The following is a 12,277-nucleotide window of genomic DNA, read 5'->3' on the forward strand; positions in this document are numbered from 1 at the left end:
CGCAGTCCGGATGTCCTCCTCCCTCTCTCACACCTGACAGTGGCTGAAAAAATGCCCTTCGGACTACTCCCCAAACTTTTCCATCTTCCCCTCTGACTCCTCAGGGCGGAGGTGGGGAGCATGGGCCAGGTGGATTGGTTTGCTCTGTGGGGTCACTTGCCTGAAGAGTGGGTGGCTTTAGTTGCTCTAGGTGACAGGCATAACTTGACCCCAAACCAGCGCTGGTGTTCCCAATAGTGGAAACGATGCCTGGTTTCTGCCAGAACTGTGTGTGTGTGTGTGTGTGTGTGTGTGTACACGTGTGACTTCTCAGGGGTGCCTTTCATGTCCATATCTTCCTTCTCGGTGCCTCTGTTTCCATGGTGCTACATGCATTTAAGGCTTCAATGTAGCGAGTAAGTATGAAGAAAGTTCTAAATTATATATTTCGTTCTGTCCTGTTTGCTATCCATCAGACTGCTGCTTATGATTGAACTTCCCCAAATTTTGCCTTAATCCTATCACTTCCCTGCACAAAATCGTTCAGTGCCTGCTCATTGCCTTTTGGACAAGACCTGCCACAAACCTGAACCCAGTCTTTTCAACCTCAGCTCCCACTAGTTCACCAAATGGTCTCACCCCAGCCTGGCTGGAAAACTCACTGCACCCTTGCTTATTCCCACTTTCCTGTCTGTGCTGATGGATTCACAGTTTGCAGGAATGGCTGAGTCTTACTGGAGCTACTCAAGTCCTACTCATTTCCTCAGTTCTCCTCAAAGGCCTGGGTTTCTTGACCTTCCAGATATCTCTTTTAATTCTGACTTCGTACAGCCATTATTTTTTATCTTCCACCTAGACTCATAGAATTATAGATTTGGTACTTCACACCCGATGAAACTACTTGGTATTATTTAAATGTTATAGGTTGTAAGTCAAATATTCAAATCTGTATGAATACATAACTGATTTTACTTTTTATTTTATCCCCCAGTAAGGCCTAAGAACAGTGAGTCATTTTAATGTTACTGAAACATATTTGAATAGAAAATGACATCTGATGGATGTTAATAACTCCTACCTTCTGACTTTTTATTGTTTTCTTATTATCCTTTTTCCCCCCACCTTTTTCTTCCTCACCCCAAATGGTGCCCTTTAATGTCCAGAACTTTCATGTTGGAAACAAATGCTTACTAAATCCTTCCATCTATGCTTAATTTTAAGATCATGGATTTAGTAAGTCTGCTTTTGAACCCTTGGGTAATTTAATTTCTTTCAGTTTTCTCATATGTAAAATAGGTATAATAATAATAAAAATCAAGATAATGAAGGTACTTACCACAATGCCTACCACAAGATTATCACTCATTAAAAATATCTGTTATTATATGTAAACATTGATGCTAGCACTTGGTGGGATGGTGGTACTTGGTGGGGGGTCAATAGTCATGAATCAATGCATAGTGGGAGAGAGGTAGAATTATGGGCTCCAAAATCCAGCTTCTGAATCTACCAAGAAATGAAGCAGAAAGTGACTTATCACTTAACTGCTCTTTTGTAAAGAAAAAATGAAACCAAGAAATATGATCCTGGGACTAAGTTGAGGTTTTTCTGAGCATTGATAGAGATCACAATTTGGTAAATTAGAATTAGGAAAAGGGACTTCTGGCTATGTAATAGCTTTTGTTTTTCAAAAGTAGATTTGGAAAATAAATAGCTCAAGCGTTTGAAAAATTAAGGCAGAATTTGAAAGAATGAGGTGTCAACTGGGAGTGTTTCCTTACTCTGTACAATGATAGGGAGGCACTTGCAAGGAGTGACAAGAAGAATGTATCCGTCCTAATGGCTTGTTTCACCAAATACAGTCTTGTGCTTTGTGCTCAAAAGAAGGATGGGGTGGAACGCACTGAGGCGGATGGGTCATTCCGCAACAGTCAGCTCTATGGTATTGATATGTGGGGAGGAATTTTTTACTTTGTGGCTGATGTTTGCAAGCATGAGATATTATCACTGTGAAAAAAAAAAATGCTGTGCTTCTCCCAGAAGTTTCCACAGCAATGTACTCTTCGTATGGTGTGAAGAAATCTTTTCTTTATTGGTTCTATGTTTACTCAATTTTGTAGCCATTAGTTTTTGAGAATGACTCCACCATGACGCATCGGGGAAGATTGGCCACTGCCTCCGCAACTTTTTTTTTTTTTTTTTTAATAATTGAGGACTATTTTCATTAATTGCTCACTTAAATATATACCCATAGTATGAATTACAATTATAATTCCTCTTAAAGGCACAAACATTTTTGAAGATAGAACAACTTGGGAAAAAAATAATCAAGTCATATGGAATTTTCCTACTAGGAAGTGAGTTAAACATATTAGCTAGATGAGCAATTCCACGTCTGAGAGGTATTGGGGTTTCTTTTAAAAGGTTAGTAAATATATATAATGCTATTCTTTAAAATTCATTGAGTCTCTATTATGATTATTAAAATGTATTCATTTTAAATTGATACTAAACTCAAGGTGGATCGTGGCCTATGTTTGTAATTGATACATAACAAACATGTAACCACTGCCAGGCAGGTAAATGCTGCAAACATAATCTTTTTACATTAAAGTGGGTCCTCTTAGAAGTGAGGGAATCCTGGGCTGCCAGCATCCACTTTCAGGCCCTAAACTGGTACAGCCCTACAGACCACAGCCAGAGCAATCACTGGGCCAACCCTAAAGAGCCACCATCCAGCCTCAGACAAGAACTTATAAAACCTTACAATTCTTCTTCCTTTCCACCCTATGCCCGGCCCCAAGTTGGGGCTCTTTGGGACTGCAACTGACACTTGCTTATTTTGAAATCACTGCTTTTTAAATTGACAACAGAGCACACCTGGTGAGTCAGCTTTTTTATACCACAAATGTTTAAAGTCTTTCATTTAGTTGATCCTTAGTTGGAATGATATTGGATCCCTTTTTGCCAATGAAGGCATTGAAAAATAAGGAAAGTGTCCAAAATGAGAGTGTTATGTTTAATATTCAATATATAAGAACTTAAACATAATTCTGTTCTATTAGATGCTAACTTTTGGGAAAAAAATGATTTTATTCTAACTTTAGTTAGATGTAATCTACATGGGGCCTTTTGAACAAGTTCACCTTGAATGAAGAATTTATGTCTTTCATGATAATTTTTAAAATATATGTTTAAATTAAATAAAGTCTTATGAAATACAAAAAAAAGCACACATTTCCAAGAAAAATTCTGGGCTCCATATTTACCCATAACCTTTATAAGATAATAACTATTTTGCTTTTCTCTTTGACCAAAATCAACAGACTACAATGCTATTTACACAAATCTCTCTTTTAGTTTATATGCTCGTCAAATATTTATTGAATGTCTTTGTAATGACATTGTTATATGGATACAGATAAGACAGGTACATCCCTGAAGCCAAGGAACTTTTAATCCAGTAAGAAACAAAATAGAGAGGAGGAGGAACATATATTGAATATATGGTACTCTCTTTTATTTAAATAACCTCTATCATAGACTTTTTAAAAAGAGTCTTTCTCTCTGGAGTAATCCATTCTTAATTGAGAATTGGTTCAAGAATTCAAAAGGTAAAATTATCTTCTTTTTCTTTTAGCATGCAATCAAAGATGTAGAAGAAAATAAAAATGGATAATGCTTTTAAGTCTACTAAATAGTAAATTATATTTTGTCATTGATTGACTTCATAATTTGAGGGTTTTTCTTTTTTTTTTTAATATATATTTTATTGATTTTTTACAGAGAGGAAGGGAGAGGGATAGAGAGTTAGAAACATCGATGAGAGAGAAACATCGATCAGCTGCCTCCTGCACACTCCCCACTGGGGATGTGCCCGCAACCGAGGTACATGCCCTTGACCAGAATCGAACCTGGGACCCTTGAGTCTGCAGGCTGACGCTCTATCCACTGAGCCAGACCGGTTAGCGCTGAGGGTTTTTCTTAAATTAAAAATGACAACACATTTGAAAAGTCACATACTCTGAATGCTGAGTGATTAAGTGGTTGGATAAGGGGACACATTAAAAAACAATATCTGCTGTTTGTGGTTTCTTTTAGATTCAGAACTGTAGGTGGTAAGGAACATGAAAGCACTTGATATTTGTTCTTAAATCTAAATGAGATGTGCTTAATAACAATAATGATAGCAACTAATATTAATATCTAATATTTTAAATTCACCTGGCAGTTTTAAATGTTTGCTCACATTATTTTGTTCCTCAAAATAATTCTTTGGGGTAGGTACTGTTTTATTTCCATTTTACAAAGACAGAATTCAAACCAGGCAGCCTAATTCCAGCCAGCACTACACTCTTCACCACTGCACTGTATCATTGCTTTTACTTATAATAAGTAGTGCACTTTAGTGAAAGTTTGTTATATGTGCGGCGCTCTCATACAGTCTCATTAAAATCCACATTTCTGGTTCCCTAGTTTCAGATTATTGGCTAAAAGCATTCACATCCCTTTGCAGATAGTTTTACACTCTTTCCTTGAGAAGAGCAGTCTATGTTGTTATTTTCCTATGAAGGAGAGAACTGTGTGTGCCTGTCTTCCACCTCCCACTATCAGAGCAGTTGTCTATCTTTTTTATTGTTCCTTGTGTTTATGAAAATCATGTTATTCTAAAAATGTCACATCAAACATGCTTTTTGTGGATTTTATCAACAGAATCCTCTGAAAAATCATTCAGTAACCACGGAATGTAAAAAGAGCAGATACAATTTGAAACTCCTAGGAACCTGAGCCATTCTGAAGCTGCTGCTTCTTGTACTTGCCATGAGTTGTGCCCTAGACGCGCCTCCTGGGTCACTTATGTATAACCACAGACCATTAATTTCACACGTAGTGATGATGAATTAGGAATGCAGGCAGATTAACATCCCTATTTAAGGCAGTACTATTTCATGTTTAACTGACGCCTAGTTGCATGTAATTGCACATTACCTCCATTCAGGCTGCTACTCCTTACGTAACACTTTACAGTTAAAATGTTAACCTCCTTAAAGTTATTGATTCAACAATCATTTTATGCTTGGGCATTCAACAGTCATTTTATGTCTCATTCAACCACCAATCAGCCTTTGGGGAACTTTGCATTTTATTGCTAAATCATTTGCGTGATTATGGCATGATTACATACGGATTTATGCAATTTTACAAGTATTGAATATTCATGTTCTTCTCTGGTGTGTAAAAAGGCAAAACATGTGTGATAAATGTTTAAGCTTGAAACTTTCATATCTTTTAATCTTCTCAAAGGTACCTGTGAATTACTTTCTAAATCTAAATGGTAACAAACATTACCTAGTGTAGTCTAATTTATGTAGACACTGGGGGTAAAAATATTACAAGACAGAGTGGGATGCCCCCCAAATTCTAGGAATATTTTATGATTTATTTTTTCCCTCTGCTTAGCACTAGCACTAACAGACAAGTAAAAACTTGCTAGTGAAGGCTACAAAACAAAAAGCTACTGAAGTCTTTATTTTTATTATATTGGATATTACTAGTAATAATGGACTTGGAAAATATCCCTCAATAAAATTACACATAAAGAAGATAATACTCTATCTTGCAATGCATCTTACTCTAGAAGGAATTATTCGTGTATATTGTTAACATTTTGTTATTCACTGGTTCTCGTTTATGGCTGCTCTTTAAAATCACTTGGTCAGCTTCAGGGGGGAAAACTGGTCCTTACCTTCCCAGAGATTCTGATTCACTTGGTTTGGGAAGGGCCTCAAATGAATGTATTTTTACAAACAGGCAGCTTGATGTTTTAATTAAAACATGGAAAGAGGGAGAGAACACTAAACCACACATTTTAGATCCAAGGTCTGGTCCTGACTGTAATTGTTGTGTGATCTTATATAGGTCATTTAACTGCTCGGGGTCAGACTCTTCTCATCCTTAAAATGGAAGTTTAAACTACACAATCTTTAATGGAAATTCTCTCTATGGCATCTGAAATGTGGTACTAATATGGAACCACAGCTTTACTGTCTCTTGATCCTGTGTCTTATAAGATTGAATGATTTTAGACAAGGATACAAAGGTATTGGCTAAAATATGCTAGAGTTACAGCACAGATAATGTCCTCGGGATATGAAAAGGTAGTTTATCCTACATCCAGGCTTCTACACTGTTCTAGAATCTTGCCTCCATCACCCCTAAGATCTTTGCTTAGGCCTGTTAAAATTTTCTTTCCTTTGCTCACAACTTAAGAATCATGAACTCTACCAAAAGTAAAAAAAATGTGGGGCTTTAGCAACTAGGAAATCTACCAGTAGACCCTGTAACACATAAAGAAAACTGCATTGTTGTATGACCCAAACCACATTTATAAGGAAAGTTTCACTCTTTTTGATGAAAAAAAAAATTATAGGTATTAAATGTCCTAAAAATCAGAAAATAAAGCAATCAATTGACAAAAACTGATATTAAAATAGTAGTCAGAAGCTACAGGTTGAAATCCTGGCTCCCATCAGTTGTTGACTCTTTTGACCTTATGACCTTACTTAAATTTTAATCACCTCATCTGTAAAACTTAGCAATTATAAGTGCTCCTGTCTTTCATTCATCTTAGTATTTTTATGGAACACAAATTAATGTTTAATAAAATAATGGGACAGAACTATAAGATATGTATTAACATTAATGAATATCAGATAGTTATTTAGTGCCAGGACATACATAAGAGAGTTTAAAAAAAAAACATAAAAGGGCAATGATGACAGTGCTGGATTTCCAAAGCCAAAGGAGGTGGGCGTTCCAAAGAGGAGGCCCCGTCACCAAGAGCGGATGGAGCAATGAGGTCAAGATAAGAGGAATGATGGCAGAGATTTGGCAATAGTGAGGTCACTGGTAACCTTCCGGGAGAAAGTTCAGTAGAATGGAAAAGATGGAAGTCAAATTACAGACATTAATAGTCTGTTTTTCTTCTAATACCAAATATTATGATAAAAGAAGATGAGTCAGCTGTGGTCCTCAGCAAGGGAATGTTTATAGCACAGGCTTCTCATAAATTGTCAAGACTAAGCGTAAAACTCACGTAATAGAGATGAGTCATTCTTCCATGTAGGCCTTTGTTTAACCCGTACTATATTCAAATGAATGAGATAGAGAAGCTGCTTGTGGTGGGCTTTACTATAACATGCAGTTCTTACTTTCTTATTATTTAATTTGGAGGGAAATATTTAAAAAATAATTTTCTTCAATACTACGTACGTAGCTTTAAGAAGGTATCCTTATACATTATAGTAGAGGAGTTAGGGGCAAAGTGATTTTTTGAGATACTAAGATTCTATCCTTATCATCTCTCCTTATTTAAATGCATTAGTCTTTCCTTTTATTCCTTTCCCAGCTGTCCCTATTTCAGTATTTGCATATGTGTGTGGCGTGGTGGGGGGCTGTGATATATACACATCAGACACTATTTATATATTTTTGCTTATTTCTTGTTCTGGCTAACACTCAAGTGAGTCTCAATTTTAATATTCCTTCCTCTGATAGCTTTTCCTAATTTTCCTAGACCCTGTTAGGCACTCTGCTGAGTGCATAAATCCTGAACTTTCTCTATCATGAAACTTATCAGTTGTTCATACATTTGCTTCTTTGCTTTTCTCACTGTAAGATAAGCTCTAGGAGGAAGGATCAACAACTATGCTTATTGAGTAACTTATGTGCCAAGCAATGTTCTAGAACATGAAGTTAAAAATTTTAGAAACTTGCCTGACACATAAGTTATACAATAGGAATTGACTATTTTATTGTGACTTTAAAAGTTGTCATCTCAATACCATATTCCAATATTCTTGAAGCCAAAGTGATGTCTTCCTTGTGCTTTGATGCCATGCTGTTTCTAGTGTAATGTCTTACATATAGTAGGCACTAAACATATTGTTGTTGAATGAATTTGTGGATTACAAAAGGTAAATTCATATTATAAATTATAGAAAGAGAAGGAAATTGCATTGGGGCTCAGTTGTCCCATATATGGTAGTGATCAGACATTAAAATGTTAATTATTGCAACTGTAATTCCTATTACATTAATGATATGCATATTCGTTCAACTAGCTCCTGGACCGGTTTTGTGAGACACCTACAGACCAAATTCAGAGCCAGTGGTAAAGAAGTCTTGCCCATTAAGCAGGCTACTTAACAATACTCTGCATTGATCAGTACCACTTAAAAGTCACTATGTCATGTGATGGGCTTGGTGTGGACAACTAAAAGCCTGTTGCGCAGAAGAAATTCTTTAAGCAATCTTTATCATATGCTGTTTGTTGAAGACTCCATAGTATCTTGAATCATCCTGAGACCTGGTCAGAGATGAGATGAATCATTCTGAGAAAACATTGTGCAGCTCAAGGCCAAGGGACTTATTCTATTGGGAACCTAGTGATTAGGAGCTCAACCAACAGAAGACCCTTATGCGCCACATGAAAAAGAGCTGATCACATTTGGATGATCATTAATATGAAAATTAACACAAGAATGATACTCAGACTTAAAAGATAAACATATCTATAATGCATGAAGAGAAACAACATCATCCAATGTAATGATTTAATCTAGTTATTACTATTACATTTGAAGCGTTTGTAATACTTTTATATATGCATCCCTTATTTGTGAAAGACTTAGTGACTATGATAGAGAGGATAAGGCAGCACATAGTATTCAACAATCTTAGGCTTAAAGCTAAAACATTTTTGATAGGAAAAAAATAACATGGAATTCATAACTAATAAATTCTAAAATAAAAATTTAAAAAGATCCAGCTACTTTCTTCATTGCTAGCAAAAGATTCTTTCTTTGAACTTCTTCATTTTATTCTGAGTAGAACTCCATTTTATTAGAGTTGGAAGTTTATAATTTCAAATTATTTTACCAAAGTGTTATTTTCATGAGCTTTTCTCAACCTCATGAAATAGTGTGTGGCGAGGTGGGGGGCGGGCGGGGGGGTGCATTCAGAGTTTTCTTGACTAGAGCTTAAAATCACTTTACATAATGACACAGTATACCCAGGCATATATACTCATATATACCTGACAAATATTTCAAAAGCAATACTTTATCTGGTTGAAATGCACTGTGATGTACTTTATTTCATATGCAAGATAAAATAATAACTGAGATTGATTAAAATTTACTGAATGACACACTAATTAATTATGAAGGAAACCACAGATTTGCCACCCTGAAGTTGTCTTTTGGAATATTGATTTTTAAGCTCTTTATTAATAAACAAAGATTAAGAAGGAAGCTTTGACCCTCCCCCCTTTTGTTTTTTTTTAAGTATATTTTTATTGATTTCAGAGAGGAAGAGATAGAAATATGAATGATGAGAGAGAATCACTGATAGGCTGCCTCCTGCATGCTTCACACTGGGAATCAAGCCCATGACCCCGCAGGCATGTGCCCTTACTGGGAATCAAACCATGACCTTCTGGTTCACAGGTTGATGTTCAACCACTGAGCCATGAGGACTGGGCGACCCTTCCCCCCTTTTCTGCCCAAGAGATTCAGGAAGAGAACCTTAGGATGTTCACCTTGGCCTAACTTGAATTAAGTGTGAAAGACAAGAGCGCTTCAGGAAGACGTCTGTTAGCTAGATACCCACTGTGTCTCATGGTGTCTGAGTTGCCTGGCAAGGATTTTCCTGCCTTGTATGTTCTGCTCCTCCTCAACTTCTTGTAAATCTCCTTCTCACTTCTGAAATCTAATATCTCATTCCTCTCAACCTTCTCCCTTGTCTAAAAATGTCTTATATACATAATGTTGCCTCATTGTCTTTGGAATTTTCATGCTTATGTGAATGTGCATTTATTAAAATTTTGATTTTTCTCCTGTTAATCTATCTTTGTTAATTTGATTATTAGTCCAGCCTAGAAGAACTTAAAAGGTAGGAGAAAAAAGCATTGTTATATTTTTTAACTCCCACAGATACAACATGCAATTTAAAAAACAACAACAACTACAAAAACAACAACAACCAAATAGATCAATGATGCTTCAGAGCAGTAGTAACCTGAGGAGCTCTGAGGCCTGGGGGGCCCAGAGTGTCTGTAAGGTTTGAGGGGAGAGACAATATGTGTTCCTGAAGCAGATGGATTCTAGGTTCTCACTCCCACTTTTGCTATTTTGTGTTGTATGCATACAAGTCTCCCATATAAAATTTCATTTAAAGAAACCTATTATTGGTTTTTAAAAGTTTGGCAGTTACCTCTGTACATTATAATTTCCTTATCTTATAGGACAAATCTTATTATGACAAAATCACTACTTCTAAAATCACTAAAGATAAAACATTTTTTATATGATGTGCTGTTTATTTCAAGCTATACTCCAGGAACAAAGTTGCAAAATAACTCGAAAGTGTTTATCTAGGTCCTTAGGATTTTCTTCTAATGCAGTTTTCCTTACATCCTTTAAATCTGGCATTAGCATTTTCAAGTTTATATTATAAGATTGTGTTAATTTTTTATATAATTTGCATGGAATTTAACCCTTCGCTTAAAATTCTATGCTTAATTTTGAGTGGTCACTGTTTTTGTTTCTGATAAGTGGATTTATATTTTTTCTTTAAATCATTTATTTATTGCTTTACTCTTTATGATTTTTCAGATAAACATTTTATTTCAGTGACAGGGAGAATTCAAATATTTTTTAGACTTTATCTGTTTGTCAGGGATGGCAACACATTTTCCCCAGAGAAATATATAATATTTTAAGCACAAAGGTGATAATTCACAGCTTTAAGCTAATTAGAAAGAATTTTAAATTGTTGTTAGAATTTCCTAAAATCACATCTGTTTGGGAAAGGAACAGTAAAGCCAATTTATAAAGAAGAATCAAGATTGGGCTGGGCGGATGTGGCTCAGCCATTGAGCAGCAACCCAAGAATCAGGAGGTCACGGTTTGATTCTGGGTCACACTTTGATCCCCAGTACGGGGCATGCAGCCAATCAAAGATTATTTCTCTCTCATTGATGTATCTATCTCTCTTCCTTCCTCTCTCTCTCTTTCTAAAAATCAATAAAAATACCAAAAAAATAAGAATAAAAAAGAATCAAGATTGGGATGTAGATGAGTGAGGGGAAGATGATTAAAAAGCAGAACAAGACAACTTGTATTTATTGAATATTGACAATATGTGAAACATTAGGCTAAGTGCATTACACGTCTTCCTTATTTTAATCGTCACAGCAATACACTGAGTCGATGTAAACATCCCCTATTACTGATGAGGACCTGAGTGTTAAATAACACATCCAAGTTCAAGCAGTGATGGAACTGGAATTTGAAATTAGATTTGTTTCAATTCAAATCCCTAGTCTTTCCTGATGTTCCCTTTGCTTCCCAAAGACCATTCTGTTTCTGCATGGTCCCTGTAATTACGCTCCTCACTGCTGCCCAAGCACAGGCTCCCTCACTGACCATGTCTGACCCTGAGCCACATTCCTCCTGCTCTCCTCTCAGTCTTCTTATGAACAATCATTCTCTTTGTGATTACTCCTTCCATTTGGGGGTCCATCTCACCCTTCAGGCACAGCACTCTGCCCCCCTCCTTGTTTCTTAGCTTCACTTGACCCCAGTTTAACTTACACTTTGGACTACACAGCCTCGGGGTACCTTAGAATAAGCCTCTGGGTTGAAAATGGTCCCAGAGTGCCGGAGCCCGCCGGCACTACAGTCGAACAGTATCTGAAAGGGGGGTGAGGATTAAGAAAAGAGACAGACACAAAGATGGGATCGGGAGGACTGACAGTTCAAGACTGCAGCCCCGAGCTTATTTCACACAGTCTTTTTATACATTCACTGGCTACATATGCACTTAGCAGAACTTAAGCAACTTCCGATTTGATCAGAGCAAGCATCTCCTCTAACAGTCTCGGCCAATTGCCTTTTTGCCAATCAGTCGGCGGCTGAGACCGACTTTCATGATCTAAGCTCAGCTAGACTACTTCCTTATTCTCACAAGCTATACTGCTGCAGCACAATTTCCCTGCTTATTTGGCATTTAGCAAGCTAAATCAGTAACTTGAACTTTAGTGGGACAGAGCGTGTGACAGCCCACCTTGTGAAAGACTGTCTCCTCGGGACCTTGTCAAACTGAGACCGCTCCCCACATCTCCCCCTTATTTATTAATTAAAGCCTAGTTTTTAATCTTATCTCATGGATACCTGCCTGCAAAGCTAATAGACCAGCAATTCCTTTTCTGACAAGAAAAGGAAGTAAGCATAAT

Source organism: Myotis yumanensis, unplaced genomic scaffold (genome assembly GCF_028538775.1).
Source record: "Myotis yumanensis isolate MYYU_CA2020_CCGP unplaced genomic scaffold, mMyoYum1.0.hap1 SCAF_1, whole genome shotgun sequence".
Classification (NCBI taxonomy): domain Eukaryota; kingdom Metazoa; phylum Chordata; class Mammalia; order Chiroptera; family Vespertilionidae; genus Myotis; species Myotis yumanensis.